We start from the raw sequence: 20,793 nt of genomic DNA on the forward strand, positions 1-20,793 counted from the left end.
TGTCCTGATTTGCAACTGTAATCCATTTGTGCTCGGCTGCTGAAGAGTTTGTGTTGGAGTACTAGATTTTGGTAATGCAACTAGTCTTTATATTGCAGTCTCCTCCTTTTTCTTTGTTTCATCTTTTTCTTTAGCTTGAATATCCCTTTTATGAATGCTAGGTGGGGTTGAACTTGTTGGTTGTTTAGATGTTTCTTTTATTTCCCCTGCTGTTGTACTCGGCACTTGGAGTGTATCAGTGATTATACTTGGTGGAGGTGGAGGTGGTAGGAATAGAATACCAGTAGTTTGTATGGTCAAAGGTGGCACTTGTTCTTTTACCTTGAATTCTGGATTCTGTAATTCATCAACACTGACCAATACAGGATTTGAACTTAATTTTGCTACTAGTGATGATTGGTCAAGGATTTCCAAATCCTCTACGATTAATGGATTGATGTTTAGATTTGAAATGTCTGTAACATCCTTTATTTTTATGAAATCTACAGGTGTGATGGTGGTATGAGGAGGAATAGGAGGAGATACCTGTATGTCTTGCATACTTTGATCTTGTGGCTCAGCTGTATCTTTCTCTTCCTCTTTCTCCTCTTTGTGTGCCTCTTCTTCCTTTTCTTCTTTACTCTTCTTCTCCACTAGTTCTTTTTCTTTTTCTTTGGTTTCTGATGCTTTCTTTTCCTTTGTCTTGGCAATTTCCTCTACCTTATATTCTTCATTATATACATCTTCAATTTTCGTGTAAACTATTTTCCACAATCTTGTGGATTTAGTAACTACCTCTTCAATTTTATTCTGCAATATGTTGAATGCTCTATACTTGGGAGTGAATCTGTTATTATGCCTTCTTACGGCATTTATTATTTGATCTTTAGTCAAATCAGGCAATAATCTTGCCAATGTTGACTCCCTTATTTCTTTTTCCATTTGTAAACAAAAATGCTATTTATCCTCTATAATTTTATACAATTCTCTTGGCATAGATTCATCTAATTCTAGAGGTGTGTGCTTATACTCAGCCATCATAGCATACAAAGATTCCTCTAATTTATTTTTCTCTTCTTTGGTGAGCTTAGAAAAATTCAGGTTCTTTAGACCTTTTAAATCATTATTTCTAATTTTTGAACATAATTTATCAACAGCAGTCTGGGGTTTGTGTCTTACCACTTGAAATTGACTATTGTCCTCTAACTCTATTTTCTCCTCATCTGTTTTAGGCTGGGGAATAAATTTCCTTTTCTTTGACTCAACAACAATCTTCTTTGAGTCTTTCTTCTTTCCTTTTGCCTCCTCTACAGCTCTTGTGGTTGGTCTCTTTGGTGCAGGGGTAGCTACTTTCCTCCCCTTGGATTTAGGAGCAGAAGGAGTTGTGGTCTTTCTCTTAACTGGTGCTTCCTTGGCTTCTTCTACCTCAGCACTTTCCTCTTTTTCTTCTTCTGACCCTTGAGTCTGACCTTGAAGTTTATCTCCTTCTTCTTCAATGTCTTCTCCCTCTTCTCCTACTATTCCTTCTTCTATGCCAAATTTTCTTTTGATTTGTCTCACCATTTTCTCTTTCTTCTTTACTACTGAAGCAGTCTTCAAATCTATTATCACCTTTGATTTGACAACATCATAGGTTCCAAAAAAATTTGCATTTTTATCAGCTTCTTTTGCAAGTAGAGTTGTTATTGCTGCAGAGGCTTGATCAACATCAAGTTCATAACCTAGTGGCCTAAGCCATCTTATTCTAGGTATAACTTCTTGTATATAAGTATAATCTATATCTACAAGAAAACAAATATCTTTTTCATATTTCTCAGTCAATGAGACTGGAATTCTCATTCTTTGTTTCATAGACTTTTTGAAGTCCTCAAAATAACCAGTCATTTGGGCATCAAAATTTTCACCCATCTGTTCAATGTATCCATTAATTTTTTCAACAATTGTTTTATCTGGATTCCATTTTACTTTACCCATAGAAGGAAATTCTTTCATCAAATAGAAAAACATACACATCAAAACTAATCCAAATTTTCATTGATCTCCCTTGCTCTTCCTTATAGCTCCCAAATTTTTATTAATCTGTTGAAACATGAGCTCTGCCAGATCATAAGTGTGATCTCTTTTGATTATCTTGTATGCAACATCAACTACTATACAAGGTACACTGCTCAACATGCTTGATTGATAGAATTTGTGTGAAATAATTCTCACAGCAAAATCTAGTAGGGGATCTATGACTGTGTAGATAGTCATTCCTCTATTGTTCCATTTGGCACCTGTATTTTTCTTTATTACTTCCCTTTTGTCACTTCGTAGGGTCTTTGGCCAATCTAGGGTTGGAATACCAGTAACCCTATGACCAGTTTTCTTGGTAAATTTTACTAGCCTTGACTCTAACCAAAAAGCTCCATCATGTATTCGGCTCAAAACTATCCATACCCATTCGTTTTGAAAACAGTAAAAAATGCTAGGGTTTTGGTCAATCCTTTTCTTTCTATTATTGAAAACTCATTTTTTAGTACTTTGTTTTCACGCAGTTTATCATATGCATTATGAATTTCTAAGTCTCCTATGGCACCAATTTTGCAATTGTAGCATCTGCGAACATCTTGTACCATAATAACTTTATCCAGAATAACTGATAATGCACCTGTAGGATCATTCTTGTATGCTACTTCTGGAATGGGCTTAAATTCAGGTTGTTTTACTTCGTTGCTGGCCAACTAAACTTCATGACTCTCTAAACTCTTAGTGGTTCCTGACCCAGATGCCATTGTTTGCCAAACTAGGGTTTTTTAATTTAAACAAGTTTATAAATCCTATGTAGCTCGACACTTAAGTAAAATACCTTAAATTGATGAAATTTGTCTTTAATCACTGTTGAAATCTTTCACGAATGGCTTCTGAGCTGTTCTTGATCTTCTCTGCTCTTTTTCAGCTTTGCTTCTTGTTCGAATGGTGGGAAGATGATCAAAAATAGGATTTATGTACCCTTCAAAATAGAGTAATAAATGCTTAGTACACTGACAACTGTCTACTCAACACTTGAAAGGTTTCGTCATAACTCGGCTCCCATTATGTTTTACTTTACTCGGCTCCTATTGATATTTCATAGCTTGGCATCAACTATCAATCTCGGTTGTTGTTAGCAACTCGGCTCCTGAAGGAAACTTTGACATATCTTCAAAAAATTCTCAATTTTGACTTAGCATCTTTGTTTATGCTGATTTCATTTTTGCAGTTCTTATATGTCTTGGGACTGATTTATGATGTTACTTGGTTTATCAATCCCTCACACTTGTTTTGCTTGATTTGATGAAGTGTGATCACTTGACCTATTAGGTGAAGTGATTTCTGTACTTGATGTTCTAGACTCATCTTTATTCCTCCATGTCTTATTCATTTCACTTCTAATATGTCCAACATCTATCTTTGCCTTTCCATTGCTGAACTCAGAACTTGATGCCTTTGACCTTGTTGGGCAATTCCTGCTGACATGACCAGTTTTTAAGCAATTGAAACATGTGGTTTGACTCAACCATCTTTTTTAGTTTCCTCTAAAATGTGTTCTTATGCAATTCTGTGGGATATGTCCATATTCTTGACAATAGTGATAGCTGTTCCTGGTGTTGTAATCCCAAAATTCATGGTTTGATGTCTTTTCTAGTTGATTTACTATCCACATAGGTTTTGATCTGCATTCAAATGCCCTATGTCCATACTTTTTGCAATTATAACAATTTCCATCAAATCTTTGAGTCCTTGTGACATTGGATTTGCAATTTTGTGTCTTATGTTCTTTCATGTTGCACTTGTGACAGGAACTTTTGGGTATGTTTGATTGATTGAATCTTCTACTCCTGCACACATTAGCTATATGTCTCTTCTTATTACAGAAATGACAAGTGGGTTTTGAATTCTTACCTTTATCACTTCTTTGTTCAGCACTCTTTGATGATTCTCCAACTTCAGTGCTATTATACCCAAGTCCTTTATCACTTCTTTGTTCATCACTCTTTGATGATTCTGCAACTTCAGTGCTATTATATCCAAGTCCTGATGTATCATGGGTAGATTTTGGTGATTTCAGCAACTGTTCAAAATACTTGATTGCTTCACTTGATTTGTTGAGATTCTCTGCTACCTCTTTTTCTCTATTCAATTCATTCTGCATTTATTCATTTTGCATCTTCAAGGTAGAGATCTCAATATCCTTTATATTGAGTTCATGATGAAGGTTCATCATTTGGGCAAGTGTATCCATCTGCATGTTTGAGATCCTTGTCAGTTCAGTACATTTTTCTTCAAGTCTGTTTGCAAGATTCCTTTTGTCATTTTCCATCATGACCTTATCATCAACTGCTCTTTTCTTTTGTTTAGTAATTTCACATATCATTATAGCCTGTGATTCATGTTCCATCTTGAGAGTTCTTATCTCATCTGCTTGAATTTTATTTTTCTCCATCAGTTCTACTATTGCTGCATCAAACTCTTTAGTGTCTCCACTGGAAAATATGTTGGTGGTATCAATCTCCTTGTAGTGTATATCATTTTTAGCTATGGCTAGATCCTTCCTCTTTTTTAATGAGTTTCTCAATTTGTTTTTGAATTCCTCCAAGCTATGCAGAGCAAGTTGCACATCTATCACCTGATTTTCAATGATCTTTCCAAGTTTGAAAGCTTCCATCTTTAGATCTTTCCTTCCAAGTTGTTAGGCTTTTCCTTGTGAGAACCTGGCGAGCTCTAATACCAATTGTTGGAATATTCAAATATGGAAAGAGTACTTATGAGAGTGGGGGGTGAATCATAAGTACCAAACTTTAGCCAATAAAATTTTTAACTGAAAGTAAGTTGCATGCATGTAAATACATCAAATAAACATGTAACAAAACTCATGCATCAATAACTCATAACACCAAAATTTTGGTAACCCAGAAACCCTCCAGGAATAAGAAGGTAAAACTGGGGTGGGGATGATACCCACAAAAATTTACTGCAGCAATATTGTTCAACCACTTCTGATGGTTTTCCCTGTTAAAGGCTTTAGACTGTATTAATAGTGACCTGGTTAGAGGATTTACAAACACTTAACATGAAGTGTCACCCGGTTAAAGGATTTTAATCACCTAATGAAAAAATAGCTGTAAAGCTAACCTATCACCATAGGATTTTTATTCTAATACAATTGCTAGAGTGTATTAGATACAATAAGCCTGATAGATTACAATCCTTGATTGCTAAATGTAGGCTTCTTTTTCGCCTTCTCCTAATCTTGATCCTTTGTGATCTGATAACTCTTGCTTCTAAAAATAGATTTGCTTATGCACCCTTGTATGTCCTTCAATATATCTCATCTCTCTCTTTTACAGTGAAATTTCATCTTCCTTATAAAGACTTCAAAGACTTAGGGTTTATTTTGGATCTACGATCCATATTGATTTTCAATTTCCCGTTCAATACTTATCTTTTGCTGATTGGTTGCATGCCTTTAGCATTTTTCTTATTGGCTGCATGTAAATTACATAGGAAAAATAAAAGATTCGATCTTATCATTAAATCCTTCAAGATTTACCTTCTGTCGGCTGCAAAAACTGTTTGCATCATAGTTTGTGCAATTCCAAACTTTTATGCTGATCTACTGAGTTACTCGACTCCTGAAGTATTTTTGATACTCGGCACATGATGTTTCCTGGATAGTTCGGCACTTGAACAAAACTATATCACTCGGCACTTGTTATCACTCGGCACCTGTTGCACTTGACACTTGTTATCACTCGACACTTGTTGCACTCGGTACTTGTTATCACTCGGCACCTTATCTTACTTGACACTTACTCTTGATCTTGGTTAAGTGTATTGACACTCAATTGTCAAATTTATTCTTTGAGCTAACAAAAAGAACTAAGGAGAAAGAAAACCCATGGAGAAAACTAGTGACTACTCTTCAAGAGGTGGTTATAATAGAGGAAAAGGAAATCAAGGAGGATCAAGTAGGAGTAGAGGAGATAGGAGTAGCTCTTACTTTGCAACAATGAAGTGTTACAATTGTGGTCAACTAGGCCATCCTGCCTATAGGTTCCCGGACAAATTCTCTTACTCAAGCCAAGATAAAAGGCTAGCATATGCACAAGAAGATACCAAAAGTTGAAAGGATGATGATATAGACCATATTGAGTTTGAAAAAGGTGAGAAACTCATGTTTAGGATGGTATTGATCAAGCAACCAGCTCTTGATGAGCCTAGACATAGGAGGGCATTGTTTAGGATCAAGTGCAATATCCTAGGAAAAGTATGCAAGGTGGTGGTTGATTTTGGATAAACCAATAATGTAATATTAGAGGAGGCTATTAAAAAGCTCAAGCTAAAGAAGATACCTTATGCCAACCCTTACAAGGTCACATGGCCTAACAAAGGGCAAAGCATCCTAGTGAATGAGAAAGCATGGGTAGACTTCTCAATTTTAAGATAAAGACTGGTTTTTGTGTGATATTTTGACAATGGATGATTGTCATCTTTTGCTAGGGAGGCCATGAAAATTTTATAGGGAGGTGGTGTATGACAGTAGGGCTAATGCCATAATATTCAAAAAAGGATCCAAGACTTTCAAAATTTAGTCCTTGTTGGAAGGAGAAGAACCATAGTCCCAATTGCCTAGTGTGTTGCTATGTGGAGAGAAAGAGTTTATAAAAGACCTTAAGCATAAGGAGAGCCAAGGACTTGCAATGATCTATTAAAGTCCACTAATGAAGAAAAATTACTTAAGGAACCCTTACCGTTTGAAGTCCAAACTTTTCTTGAAAAGTATAAGGACATAGTGAGTGATGGTACCCTAGCTACCCTACCTCCTAGGAGGGTTATAAGTAATTCAAATAAACTTTGTACCAAGTGCCTCTTTTCCTAATAAGGTAGCCTATAATCTCACTCCAGATCAAAACCTTGAAGTGGCAAGACATGTCCAAGAGTTGATGGACCAAGGTTTGATCCAAATGAGCATAAGTCCTTGTACAGTCTCGGTGGTTTTAGTATCTAAGAAGGGAGGAAAATGGAAGTTGTGTATTGACTCAAGGCCATTAACCACATTAAAATTAGGTATAGGTTTTTTTATTCCAAGAATTGAAGATCTTATGGATTGTCTAGGAGGTGCTATTTATTTCACTAAGTTGGACTTGAAAAGTGGGTATCACCAAATCAAAATAAAGGAGGGAGATGAATGGAAGACAACATTTAAGACTAGTGATGGTATTTACAAATGGATTGTGATGCCATTTGGTCTTTCCAATCCCCTAGCACATTCATGAGGCTCATGAATAAAGTGCTTAAAGACTTCACAAGTAGATTTGTGGTGGTGTACTTGGATGATATTCTCATCTATAGAAAGACCAAATAGGAGCATGTCAAGCATGTAGATGCAATTTTGAAGAGGCTTCATGAGGAGAAGCTAGCTATCAACTTTGAGAAGTGTGACTTATTCAAACAAGACTTGGTGTATCTAGGCTTTGTGGTGTCTAAAGGAACCTTGAAGATGGACAAGGAGAAAGTTGTTGCTATCCTAAGTTGACCTACACCTACCACTTGTTGGAATACTTTAGAATAACTGAGAGGGGGGGGGGGTGATTCAGTTATCAAAGGTGCAAATGTATAAACAAAACTTTTCATAGCTTAGTGAACCCATAAAACATTTATACTCATGTATGCATTCATAAGATTATGCAATCACTTAAAACTTGCAGAAATGTAAAGCATGAAACATAATAGATTATTCAACACACTTGACACAATTATTTATGTGGAAACACAATTTGAGAAAAACCACTAGTAACATGCTACTCTTTTCACTCTTCTGAAGTGATGCTTTGTGAAAGGCCAACACTGTTAAAGGTTACAATACACGCTGTTAAATGTGACCTGTTAAAGGATTTCAATCACCCTATTAGAAGTGATCCTTTTTAGAGTACTTTAGACCATTCACTTGGAATGTCACCCAGTTAAAAGATTTACAAATGATTGTTAAGTCAAACTTATTCCAAAGGATTTACCCTAGACTAATACAATTGTTAGAGAGTATCAGTAAGGCTTTGATCTGATACAACTTACAAATTCACTTGTAGATTATAGATCTTTGTTTAGTCCTTAATTCTACTTGGTCTTCATACTTTACAACTTTGATAGCTTGTTAACCCCTCAAGAATTTATCTCCTTAAGCCTTCTTGCTTGACATGTCAAGGCAGACTCTTCTCTTAGGTCACTTGATGAAGCAAGCTCCTTGACTCCTTGTCTCCCTTAGGTTCTCACACATAATAACCTTGCTTCATGACCAACCATTCCTATAAATAGGAAATTAAGATATTTTGTCACTCATTCTTCATCATCCAATTTAGGTTTTGGATAGATTAGGTAGGATACAATGTATCTACCCCATATCTCATATCTCTTCTAGAAACTTCTAGAATCTACTTTGAATTTGCCTTAAAATGGTTTACATTGAAATTTGTGCCACCAACTCATCAACCTTATCTTCCACCTGGTTCACAAAATTCAAGAAAATAAACTTGTCAACTTAGATTCATCAAATCCACAATCTTTTAAATAATGCAGCAACTGAGCATTATCAACCTTCTAATGCTTGACACATACTGCATTGCTTGACATCTATTGTGAAATCACTTGGCATTAACTAAAGTTTATTGGTTCTCAACATCAACTAAAATTTACTTGACATCCATTGTTCTGCTCAGCATACACTAGAATGAATTTTTACTTGACTCCAACTAATTTTCTGCTAGGCTTGTACTAACTTTTCTTGGCACCTACTATCCACTCGGTCAAACTTGGTAGACAAACTTTGTGTAACTTGTTCTTCTAATAATTCTTAGTGTCACTAGTCTATGTAACCTTAAGTAGATTATCAATACATCATGTCATCACTATCTCAACTGATCCTTGTACTTCATTCTATAATCATAACTGAACCTTTACTCTAGGTGTTATTGTTACATCTTTTGATCAAATCCTCTTCATCAATCAAATAAGTGATAGTACTTGAATATTATAAGCAGTTGTCTTACTGAAAAATAATAGGTTTGACATCAGTGAAAAGCAATGATTGAAACACATAGTCTTCTTCAAAAATCTCCCTCTTTCAATCTAGTTCAACAATCTCTATCAACAATGATCTTTTCAATCAGATCTCAATAATTTCCCTCTTTGGCATTGATGGCAAACCAAACTGATCAACCAAATCAACCAAATGGTAAACACCTTTGTTCAACCAAACTGACTAGGTTAAAATAGTAAGACAATACCAAAAAGAAAACTTGTATTATAATATCTCCCTCTATCATCAACTTCCATCTTCTGATTAGGTTACAAAATTCTATGACTCCCTCTGAGTTCCTTCTTGTATCTTCCTCTTACTAGATCTCCCTTTGACTAGGTAGATGTTGGATTTCTCTTTCTTTTCTCTCCTGATCAACAACTATCTCCTTAATTATGTCTTGATGTCTCCCTCTTATATCTCCCTTTTTGACAACAATATTCTAATTAGTAAAACTTTCTTGATCAATAAACTTTCCCTCAGCATTTGTATTGGCTTGATTAGAGGAATATCTCCCTCTTTGACAACTATTATGAATAAGGTGTCTCAACCTTGTATAATTCCTATTCTTATTATTTATTTTGTAAAATGCATTTCTTGCAAATAATGTTGATGTGTTGACATCTTGAATTGTGTGTAAGGAGATCATGACTAAAATGGTTATGACGGATTCCTATGACACATAAGAGCTATATTAGGAAGATTCAATGACAAGTGAAGACATGTGGCAACTAAGATATTTGAGTACCATACTGTAAAAATTTTTGGGGTTCCTATTTTCTCAGAGAATGGTAAAACCCTAATATGGTTTACCTTTGGGAGTAGCCCTAAAGTGAAGCGCATGTTATAAGCATTTTTAGGGTTGCAAAGAGATGCGATGCGAAAAAGGTGTATTGTTGGTACTGTGAGTAGCTACTGGAGTTTTCTGTTGTCAATGTTGAACTTGCATTGCAAGTGTATTGTAACCTTGTGTTGAAGATAATACATTGTGCAGGTTCTAAAGGGGTGGGGTTGTTTTACTGAAAGGTTTTTCCCCACCAAAAAATCCTTGTGTTATGTGTTCCTTTCTCTATCTATTTTCTATATGCATGGTTGGTTGCAATATTATTGTTTACATGATATTGAATCTGGAAGTGAAGAAGATTTTAATAGGATTTGCATCATACTTTCCTTATGAGATTACTGTAGGAAGTTGTTTCCGCAGCTGAGTTTCCTATCAAGTGGTATCAGAGCTTGATCAACTTTTGATCCTAGTTGTTGGGTAGGGTTTTTTGAGCTAATCTCAAGTTGAGTGGGAGTCTTGTGTAGAGCATCCTGAATCTTATTTGCAAATTGAGATGGTGAGTTCATCATATGGAAGAATGGAGGTGGAGAAATTTAATGGCACTAATTTTGAGTTGTGGAAACTCAAGATGGAAGACATGTTGGAAGATTGTGACCTATGGGAAGTAACTACAAGTGATACAAGACCAGCAACTATAGCTCAAGCAGATTGGGATATCAAAGACTATAAAGCTAAGGGTCTCATAAGACTCTATTTAACTGATGCACTCCTTATGAATGTTCTAGATGAGAAAATCGCATATAGTTTGTGGGAGAGACTTGGGGCCGTATATCAGGCCAAATCTTTGGTGAAGAAGTTGTTCCTAAGGAAGAATTTGTATTCTCTATGAATGGAGGAAGGTGGATCCTCGATGGATCATTTAAATGCATTTAATCTGTTGGTTGCATAGTTGACATCAGCTACTGTCAAGTTAGAGGAGAAGGATCGTTGCTACACACTTTTGTGTTCTTTACCAGATTCATGGGACCATCTTGTGATGGCTCTCAGAAGCACATTAGTCACTTTCAAAATGGATGATGTGGTGTCTTTGCTGCTATCAGAGGAGATGCGGAGAAAGGCTTTTGTTTCAAAAAAAGAAGCCCTTGTTGTTCTTGGGAGATCCATGAAAAGAGGAAAGAAAAATGACAATAAGGGTAGATCCAAATCTCGTGAGAAGTCAAAGACTTCCAATAAGTCCAAGGCAAAATGTTGGAACTATGATAAGACTTGGCACTTTCGTAAAGACTATAAAGAGCCTAAGAAGAAGAAGAAAGTCTCAGATTCTGGTTCTGAAAAATCTCAAGAAGATGGTGATGCATTCATCGTAGCTTTGGCAGCCCATGCATCTAATGATGTGTGGTTGGTTGACTCAGGTGCATCTTTTCACATGACCTCTCATCAAAACTGGTTCTCAAGATATGAAGAGTTCGATGGTGGAAAGGTGTACTTGGGTGATGATTCTCACCTAAAGATAGTTGGATGTGAAAGGGTCACTATCAAATTTCCTAATGGACGAGTAAAGGGAATCAATGGAGTTATGCACATTCCAGGTTTGGCATGAAACCTATTATCTATAAGTATGCTGGACGATGTAGGTGTGCAAGTTGTTTTTTCTAAAGATGGATGTAAGATGATAGAGGAGCTATGGTGCTTGCTAAGGGTACTAGGAGAGGTACTTTGTTTCAGCTTGATGCATACATTTCTCAGTGTAATAGTTCTTCCGTTTCAAAGAAGAGAGTAGCTATCACTTCATCCCCACCATCTGAATGAGTAGTAAAGAAGACTGTGGTTAGTGGTTCTAATGGTAGTGCAACAAGTGTACCTAAGGGTGCAAAAACTTTGGAAGGAAAGCTTCCTGTAGAAAAGACAATGTTGTGGCATATGAGATTTGGCCACATTGGTGAGAAGGGTCTCAGAACCCTAAAAAATAAAAATCTTGTTGAGGGGTTAAATGATTGCAATCTCAAGTTTGACTTCTGTGAACACTGTGTATATGGTAAAAAAAATCATGTTCAGTTTTACTCTAGTTCTCACAAATCTTCTGATGTTTTGGATCTTATTCATTCTGATGTATTTGGTCCTATAAAAGTTCCTTCAATCTCCAAGTCTGTATTTTTTGTATCTTTCATAGATGATTACAGTAGAAGGACATGGATTTATTTCCTTAAAAGTAAGACACAAGTCTTTAGTTGATTCAAGGAATTTAAAGCCCTTGTAGAGAATTAGACTAGTAAGAAGATTAAGTGTGTGAGAACTGACAATGGTGGTGAGTTTTTCTCAGCAAATTTTGAATAGTTTTGTAAAGAACAAGGTATCCAGAGGCATAAGGCAACTCCATATACCCCACAGCAAAATGGAGTTGTAGAGAGAATGAACAGGACACTGATGGAGAAGGCTAGGAGTATGCTTAGTGGAGATGGTTTAGAACAAAGGTTTTGGGCTGAAGCTGTAGCCACTACTTGCCATCTGGTTAACAAATCTCCTACATTAGCCCTTTTTGGTAAGACACCCATGGAGGTGTGGTCTAGTAAGAAGCCTTTAATTAGAAATCTTCATGTTTTTGGTTGTGAAGCTTATGCACATGTTCCAAAGGAGAAAAGATCTAAGTTGGAAAACAAAGCTGTTAAATGTATTTTCATCGGATATGGTGCTGGTGTGAAAGGATACAATCTTTGGGATCCTGTGACTAGTAAGGTGTTGTATAGTCGAAATGTTATTTTTAGAGAGCTAACATCTTATTCTATTGTGCTACAACCAAATGAAAAAGAAAAAGAAAAATATATTGTTCAGTTGCCTCCTACCCCTGAGAAGACTGAACAGAGAGACCATGTTGGGTCTAATCATGAGGAGAGCTCTAGCAGCTCTGATAGTTTAGAAGAAGAGGAAGAACAACCTCAACCTCAACCCTTGAGGAGATCCATGAGAGAAAGAAAGCAACTAGAAAAGTTTGGTTATTCAATGTTAGATTCTAGTTGTGCTTTTGCTTTGATTACTAACACTGATGAGCCTAGATCTGTGAAAAAGGCTTTGGGCATGGAAGATGTAGGTTTCTGGATTGAGGCTATGGATGATGAGATGGCTTCATTAGAGAAAAACAAAACATGGTACCTTGTACCTTTGCCTAAAGGGAGAAAATTTGTTGGCTGTAAATGGGTGTTCAAGAAGAAATTTTGTGCAGATGGCAGTGTTGAAAGGTACATAGCTAGATTGGTTGCAAAGGGGTATTCACAGGTAGAGGGAATAGATTATGGTGAAATATTCTCTCCTATTGTAAAGTTGACATCCATTAGATTTTTTTTATCTCTTGCTGCATCATATGATTTAGAGATAGAACATATGGATGTGAAGACAGCTTTCCTTCATGGTGATTTGGAGGAAGAGATTTATATGTCACAGCCTGAGCACTACATTGTTAAAGGTAAAGAATCCTTAGTTTGTAGATTAAAGAAATCTCTATATGGTTTGAAGCAATCTCCTAGGATGTGGTACCTTAAGTTTGATGCCTTTGTGTTGTTAGTTGGATTTGTAAGATTGAAATTAGATCATTGTGTTTATTTCAGAGTTGAAAATGATCACCTTCTTATTGTTGCATTATATGTTGATGATATGTTGCTATTTGGGAAGGGTAAGGGTATGATTTCTGATTTTAAATCTCAGTTGTCAGCACAGTTTGAGATGAAAGATCTTGGGGCAGCTAGGACATCTTGGGTAAGGAAATCAGTAGAGACAGGTCTAACAAAAAACTTTGGTTGAGTCAGAGTAAGTATGTGAAGTCTGTGTTGGACAGGTTCAACATGGCAGATTGTAGACCACTATGTGTTCCTATTCCTATGGGAACAAAGTTATCTGTAGATGATTGTTCAAAATCTCCTAGTGAGATAGAGGACATGAGTAGAGTACCTTATGTTAGTGCAGTTGGCAGTCTTATGTATGCTATGGTTTGTACTAGACCAGACATTGCCCAAGCAGTGGGAGTCCTAAGTCGATTTATGGCTAATCTTGGACAGATACATTGGGATGTAGTTAAGCGAGTATTCAAATATTTGAGGGGTACATTAGATTACTCCATATGTTATCATTGTAACTCTTCTGGATCTCTACAATCAGTTTGTATTCATGGGTTTGTGGATTTAGATTGGGTAGGTGATATTGATCGTAGGAGATCCACCAGTGCTTATGTGTTCACTATGTTTGGTGGTGCCATCAGTTGGATGAGCAAGCGACAACCTGTGGTTGCTTTGTCCACTACAGAAGCTGAGTACATGGCTGCTACTCATGCTTGTAAGGAATCCATTTGGCTTAAGAGATTGTGTTCTGATGTTGGTGTTGATGCAAAACAGATTACTATTTGGTGTGACAGTCAAAGTGCTATTTGCCTTGCGAAGAATCCAACTTTCCATGCCAGAATGAAGCACATTGATGTGCAATATCACTTTGTGAGAGATATGGTGAAAGATGGAAAGGTAGATACTATGAAGAATGTTGCAGATTCATTAACGAAACTAGTGGGCACTGAGAAGTTCAGATGGTGTTTAGAGTCTATGGGCCTTTTGGCCTATAGCGGTTAGTTCTTGTTATGTTTCTATTGCTCTTACAAGGTGTTCGACAAGTGGGAGAATGTTATGAATAAGGTGTCTCAACCTTTTATAATTCCTATTCTTATTATTTGTTTTGTAAAATGTATTTCTTGCAAATAATGTTGATGTGTCGACATCTTGAATTGTGTGTAAGGAGATCATGACTAAAATGGTTATGACGGATTCCTATGACACGTAAGAGCTATGTTAGGAAGATTCAATGATAGGTGAAGAAATGTGGCAACTAAGATATTTGAGTACTGTACTATAAAAATTTTTGGGGTTCCTATTTTCTCGAAGAATGGTAAAACCCTAATACAATTTACCTTTGGGAGTAGCCCTAAAGTGAAGTGCATGTTATAAGCATTTTTTGGGTTGTGAAGAGATGCGATGCGAAAAAAGTGTATTGTTGGTACTGTGAGTAGCTACTAGAGTCTTCTGTTGTCGATGTTGAACTTGCATTACAAGTGTATTGTAACCTTGTGTTGAAGATAATACATTGTGTAGGTTTTGAAGGGGTGGGATTGTTTTACCGAAAGGTTTTTCCCCATCGGCAAATCCTTGTGTTATGTGTTCGTTTCTCTGTCTATTTTCTGTATGCATGGTTGGCTAAAATATTGTTTTGTTTACATGATATTGAATCTATAAGTGAAGAAAATTTTAATAGGATTTGCATCATACTTTCCTTATGAGATTAGCGTAGGATTCTATTTTCGCACCTGAGTTTCCTATCAACAACAATTCCAAAGACATATGCCAAAAACTTGTCATCTTAACATGCTGATATAAACTTTGTCAGGTTCTTTTAGTTTCTCCCTCTGTCACCTTGCTTGTGACTATTTTGAAATTTTAGCTCTTTGATTACTTTAGGCAGCTCCTAAAGCAAGATCCTCTGCATCAATGTGTAACATATTAATATCATCTTGTTTGATGCAGGGCACTCCTCTTGTTACATAGATAGCCTTTGATAGGGGTATCACCCCTAGTTTACCTCTTAGATACTCATTAGCACCCTTAGGTAATGCCTTTGTGAATATATCATCAATTTGTTCCTTTGTGTTGACATATTCCATCTTCACCTCTTTATCTTGAACTAACTCTCTCAAGTAATGATACTTGATCGCAATGTGCTTTGTCTTTGTGTGCAACACTCAATTTTTTGATATATTGATAGCACTTGTATTATCATAATAAATTATTATTGGTTATTTGATTTCTTCCTTCATACCTTTGAGCAGTTGTTTGATCTACACAAGGTTTGTACAATTTATAGCAGTAGCAACATATTCAACTTCAGTAGTAGATTGTGAGGTACAATTTTATTTCTTGTTTGTCCATGTAACTAATCTCTTGCCTAAGAAAAATGCTCCTCCACTAGTGTTCTTTCTTTCATCAATATTTCCAACCCAATCAGCATTAGTGTAGGATCTCAATTCAAATTTTTCATTTACTAGGCTCTTAATTCAAATTTTTCATTCTTCTTATAATATAGATCAAACTCTTCTATTCCTTTTAGATATCTCATTATTCTCTTCATAGAAATTAAATTATTCTCCCTAAGATTAGCAGATAATCTTGCAACTATCTATATAGATAATGCAATATTAGGATTGCTATGTACTACATATTGCAATTTTTCAATCATAGACCTATACAATGTTTGATTTACCTCAGCTGAATCATCCTTTTTTGACAACTTAAGTCCTATCACCATAGGTGTACTTATTGGTTTGGAGTCCTCCAATCTAAAAAAATTCAATATTTCCTTGACATATTTTTACTGAGTGATGTATATACCATGTTTTGTCTAATATACTTGTAGACCCACAAAAAATTTGATCTCTCTATACATAGACATTTCAAATTCTTGCTTCATCTAATTTGAAAAATCCTTACATAAAACATCTTGACCTCCAAATATGATATCATCAACAAATATTTTAGATAACAGAATACCTTTTCATTTATCTGTCTTCATATATAGATTGTTTTTATCATTAGTCCTTTCAAATCCAATCTTTACAAGATAATTATGAAGTCTCTCATACCATGCTCTTGGTTCTTGTTAACCATATAGAGCCTTGTGTAGTCTACATACCATGTTCTTATTGTTAACATCAATAAAACCTTATAGTTGTTCTATGTAAATTTCTTCCTCTAATATGTCATTCAGAAATGTAGATTTAACATCCATCTAATAAACTTTGAAACCTTTGTATGTAGAATAAGCAAGTAGAGTTCTTACTTCTTTCAATCTTGCAATAGGGGCAAATGTCTCTCCATAGTCAATTTCTTCTTGTTGTGCATATCCCTTGCAAAATAATCTTTCTTTGTTCCTTGTGACTTCACCGTTTTCATCTAGCTTGTTTCTAAATACCCACTTGGTACCAATCACATTTTTGTCTTCTGGTATAGGAACTAGACTCCATGTTTTGTTCTTCTCTATTTGCTCAATCTCTTCTTCTATGGCTTTATTCCAGTCAACACCTTCTAATGTATCTTTCACTATTTTGGGTTTCTTCATGCTTAGCAAACATGTATCACTTCTTAATCTATTTTTTTCATTGGTCTAGCATCTTTATCTCCAATGATTTGAGTAGTAGGATGATGTCTTTTGACATATTTGGACAATCTTGGCTTAGGTCTAGTTTGTTCATTTTGTATTTCGACTTTAGAATCACTATGTATATTTCTGTCAGGTATCTCAACATCTCTCTCATGTGCACTAATCTCAGAATTAGAATGTGCATCCACTTCATTCTATAACTTGGCATCTAAATGTACCTCAGTTCCTGAATGCAACTCAACATTCATAAGGTGTGACCCGATAGTCACTAAAACTTGTTGTTGATTTGTAACTTGATTTGTAGCATCTTCTTTAGCAGGGATACATTCATAAAGGTATACAAATGATTTGTATTCTTTTGGTTCTTTCATAGGTTCAGCCTCATGCACTTTTGTATATTCATCAAAATTCACATTTGCACTTTCCAAAATTTTGTTAGTGTTAGTATCTAAACACTTATAAGCTTTACGTCTTGTGGAGTATCTTAGGAATATACCTTCTTCACTTTTTGCATCAAGCTTTCCATTCCTAACATCTTTAAGAATGTAACATTTACTTCCAAATACCTTAAAATATTTTACATTGGGTGAGTATCCATACCATAGTTCAAAAGGTGTTGAATGAGTACCTTTCTTGATTTGCACATGGTTCAAGGTATAGACAGTTGTACTTATAGCTTCTCTCCTATATTTCAAAGCAATGTTATTCTCCATCACGAGTGTTCTAGCATAGTTCATTATAGATCTGTTCCTCCTTTCAACAATTTTATTTTGTGGAAGGGTTCTAGGGGTACATATCTATCTTTTGATTCCTCTATCATTACAAAACATCTCAAATTTATTTGGTGTAAATTATCCTGCTCTATCAGATCTCAAACACTTCATACTTTTACCTATTTCCTTCTCAACTCTTTCTAAGTACCACTTTGTCATGTTACTAATAGTAACTAAGTTATCAAAATTAGATTACATAACCTCTTGTGCCATAGCCATACATCATCAAATTTTACAACAAGACAAGTAGCATCCTCTATGTCAAGATAGAGTAGATTACTTCTAGTTTGATCATCCTTTCCAATCTATTTCTCATTTTTGTCATATATCTTAGTAATCTTATTTTCAAATTCAACCTTACATTCCAAATTTTTCAGTTGTGACACACTCAACAAATTATAGTTAAGTCCTTCAACATAGTAAACATTGTCACATAAAATCCTATCTATGAGCTTGATAGAACTTTTTCCTTTTATCAAACATGGTGCATCATTACCAAATCTTACACTATTTCCATCATAACAATTTAGGGTAATGAACTTACTTTTGTCTCCAACCATATGATGTGAACACCCACTGCCAATGATCCATCTATCATTCTTGTTCACACAAGTCATAAGTGTAATTGGCTCATCTTCATCAGATTCATTCTTCATTGCAACATACACCACCTCATCATCATGTTCATTAGAATCATCCTTTGTTTCCTCTCCAACAATGTAGCAAGACTTTTTGCCTTTGTATTTGTAGTTCTTACTATCTTCATCTCTTCTACTCTTTTATTTGTCACTGCCTCTGTAGTTCTTCTTCTCTGAGCATCTAGCAGCAACATGACCAACCTCATTGCAATTGAAACAAATGATGTGTAACTTACCTTTGAACTTGCCTTTACCTTTGTGGAATCTTCTTGCCAATAGTGCTTCAAGTTGTTTGACATCCTCCTCAGGGTATGTGCAAGATTATGGTGTGCCAAAAAGTGGCGATGTGAAAAAAAATAGAGTTTGAAAATGTCTAAAAGCATTTCAAAATCTGCTCTGACATTTTTCCATCCATCTTGATACCAAAGCTAAAAATTAGGGCCAAGCCTTATTAGGCATCCGATTTCATATTGGAGTTAGGACCAAGCCTTATTGGGTATCTAATTTCATATCAGATACCCAATAATATTGAGTATTGGATATGAAATTAGATACTCGATACCTATAACATTGATTTAAAAAAAAAAAAAACCCAAGCATTGTTTTCACATTGCATTTTTTGTGTGTTTGAGAGCTCCCTCTTTTTGGTATCTGATCTCGGAATGGGTATACGATATTAGTAAGTATTTTTTTTTCTTAAATGTATTGAATGAATCTTATTATAAATTAGTTATTTTTAATTGAATTTGTTAAAAATTAGGTTTTTCTAATAGAAATTGTTGAAATTTAGGTTTTTTTTAATAGAAATTATGTTTTGAAAATTAATAGGTATGGCTGACAGAAATGATGATGCTGAGGCAAGAAATAATCTTCCTTGTAACCCTCCACCAAACGATCCATGCCTCCTCAAAATTGTCCACCAAATGATCCCCTACCCCCTCAAAACCCTCCTCGAATCAAAGCTTTGACATTTGAATCTCATCAAATTAAGGATTTTGCGAACCACATATAATACTATACCTGCATTGGCTCCTATGTTATCCATGTTAAACACCATAGTGGATAATATTGAAACACTTACCAATGAACAAAATGGTGCTCTTTGCTGGCATGACAAAATGCTTACCACATTTGATGATGGGTTGGACTATGATGAGGTTGTGGCCCTAGATATAAGTAAAGATGACTTGGTTGCCCTTTTTGTAGACCCAAAAATTGGTAAACAAGTTGAACACACAAAGCCCAAACTGTCAATTAAATAGTGCACAAATGAGGCTATGCATGCAAACTTTTGGGATCATTGGTGGATGGTTTTTGACATCCCTCCACATAGAAATTTAGAGGTGTCATTTTATTTCCTTAGAAAATTATATGCAAAATTTGTGTTGAGCCTCAAGGTGAACTATTGGAGCATGAAGCCCAACATGGGTGTAAGAGGAGGAGCTCCTCAGGATAAACCCTTTGCCTAGTGGAAGAAAGCTGGCACTTTTGTCCCCCCTACTGATGTCTCCCCCCCTCCTCGAGTGTACCATCATGATATCATTATAGAGGCTAGCTCTCAAACTATTAGAGCTATCCATAGATTGAGTAGCCTATTGATATTCTAGGCTAGGTCAGTGTTGCCTCCCTGTGTTGATGATGATAGCGTGAGTTCATCATCCATGAGATTATCACATGTTTTTGTGCCCCATACTTGCATAAAATGTAAGAATATTTTTCTGGGTCCCATAGGTGACTTTTTTGAGTATTAGTTTGTATTTGATGAGGACACAACAAACATGTGTATAGAGGCTACACACCCTGATGTGAGAGAGAAGGGACATACAAAGGCATGGACTCCTTCTGTGTCAGTACATGTTCACATTTTTTGTTACGACATATGTGATTTAAAGTTATTAATCTTTATAATAGAGTAATTTTAATTTTTAATCCATACTGACTTATACATGTATGTGATCTTCATTCATGTTTAGTTGATGACTAAGGAGTAGCTCAAACAAGTTGATAATGTCATCTACAATACATTATGTTGTGTTCTCATTATTTTTTCTATTTTATATTGTAGCATATATGGTCTCTAATCTTTCTTTTTTCTTGTAGGTATCACCTCTTAGTGGGGAACAAAGTGCATGGGATGAGGCATGACCCATTAACAAGGGAAAGGTAATTAGGTGCTTTCTATTTGATTAAATATCAATGCATTCTTGTAAAATGTTTGTGCTAATGAAATTTAATTAGATTCTTTATTGTATAGAGCATGACTATTGGTAATGAGTCCATATGGATTCCACATCGTAGACGCACTAGCATTTCCATTCACATTGAGAGCCTCATCATATGTAT

Source organism: Cupressus sempervirens, chromosome 11, assembly GCF_028749045.1.
Source record: "Cupressus sempervirens isolate cs-2001-9-10 chromosome 11, ASM2874904v1, whole genome shotgun sequence".
NCBI classification, from domain to species: Eukaryota; Viridiplantae; Streptophyta; class Pinopsida; order Cupressales; family Cupressaceae; genus Cupressus; species Cupressus sempervirens.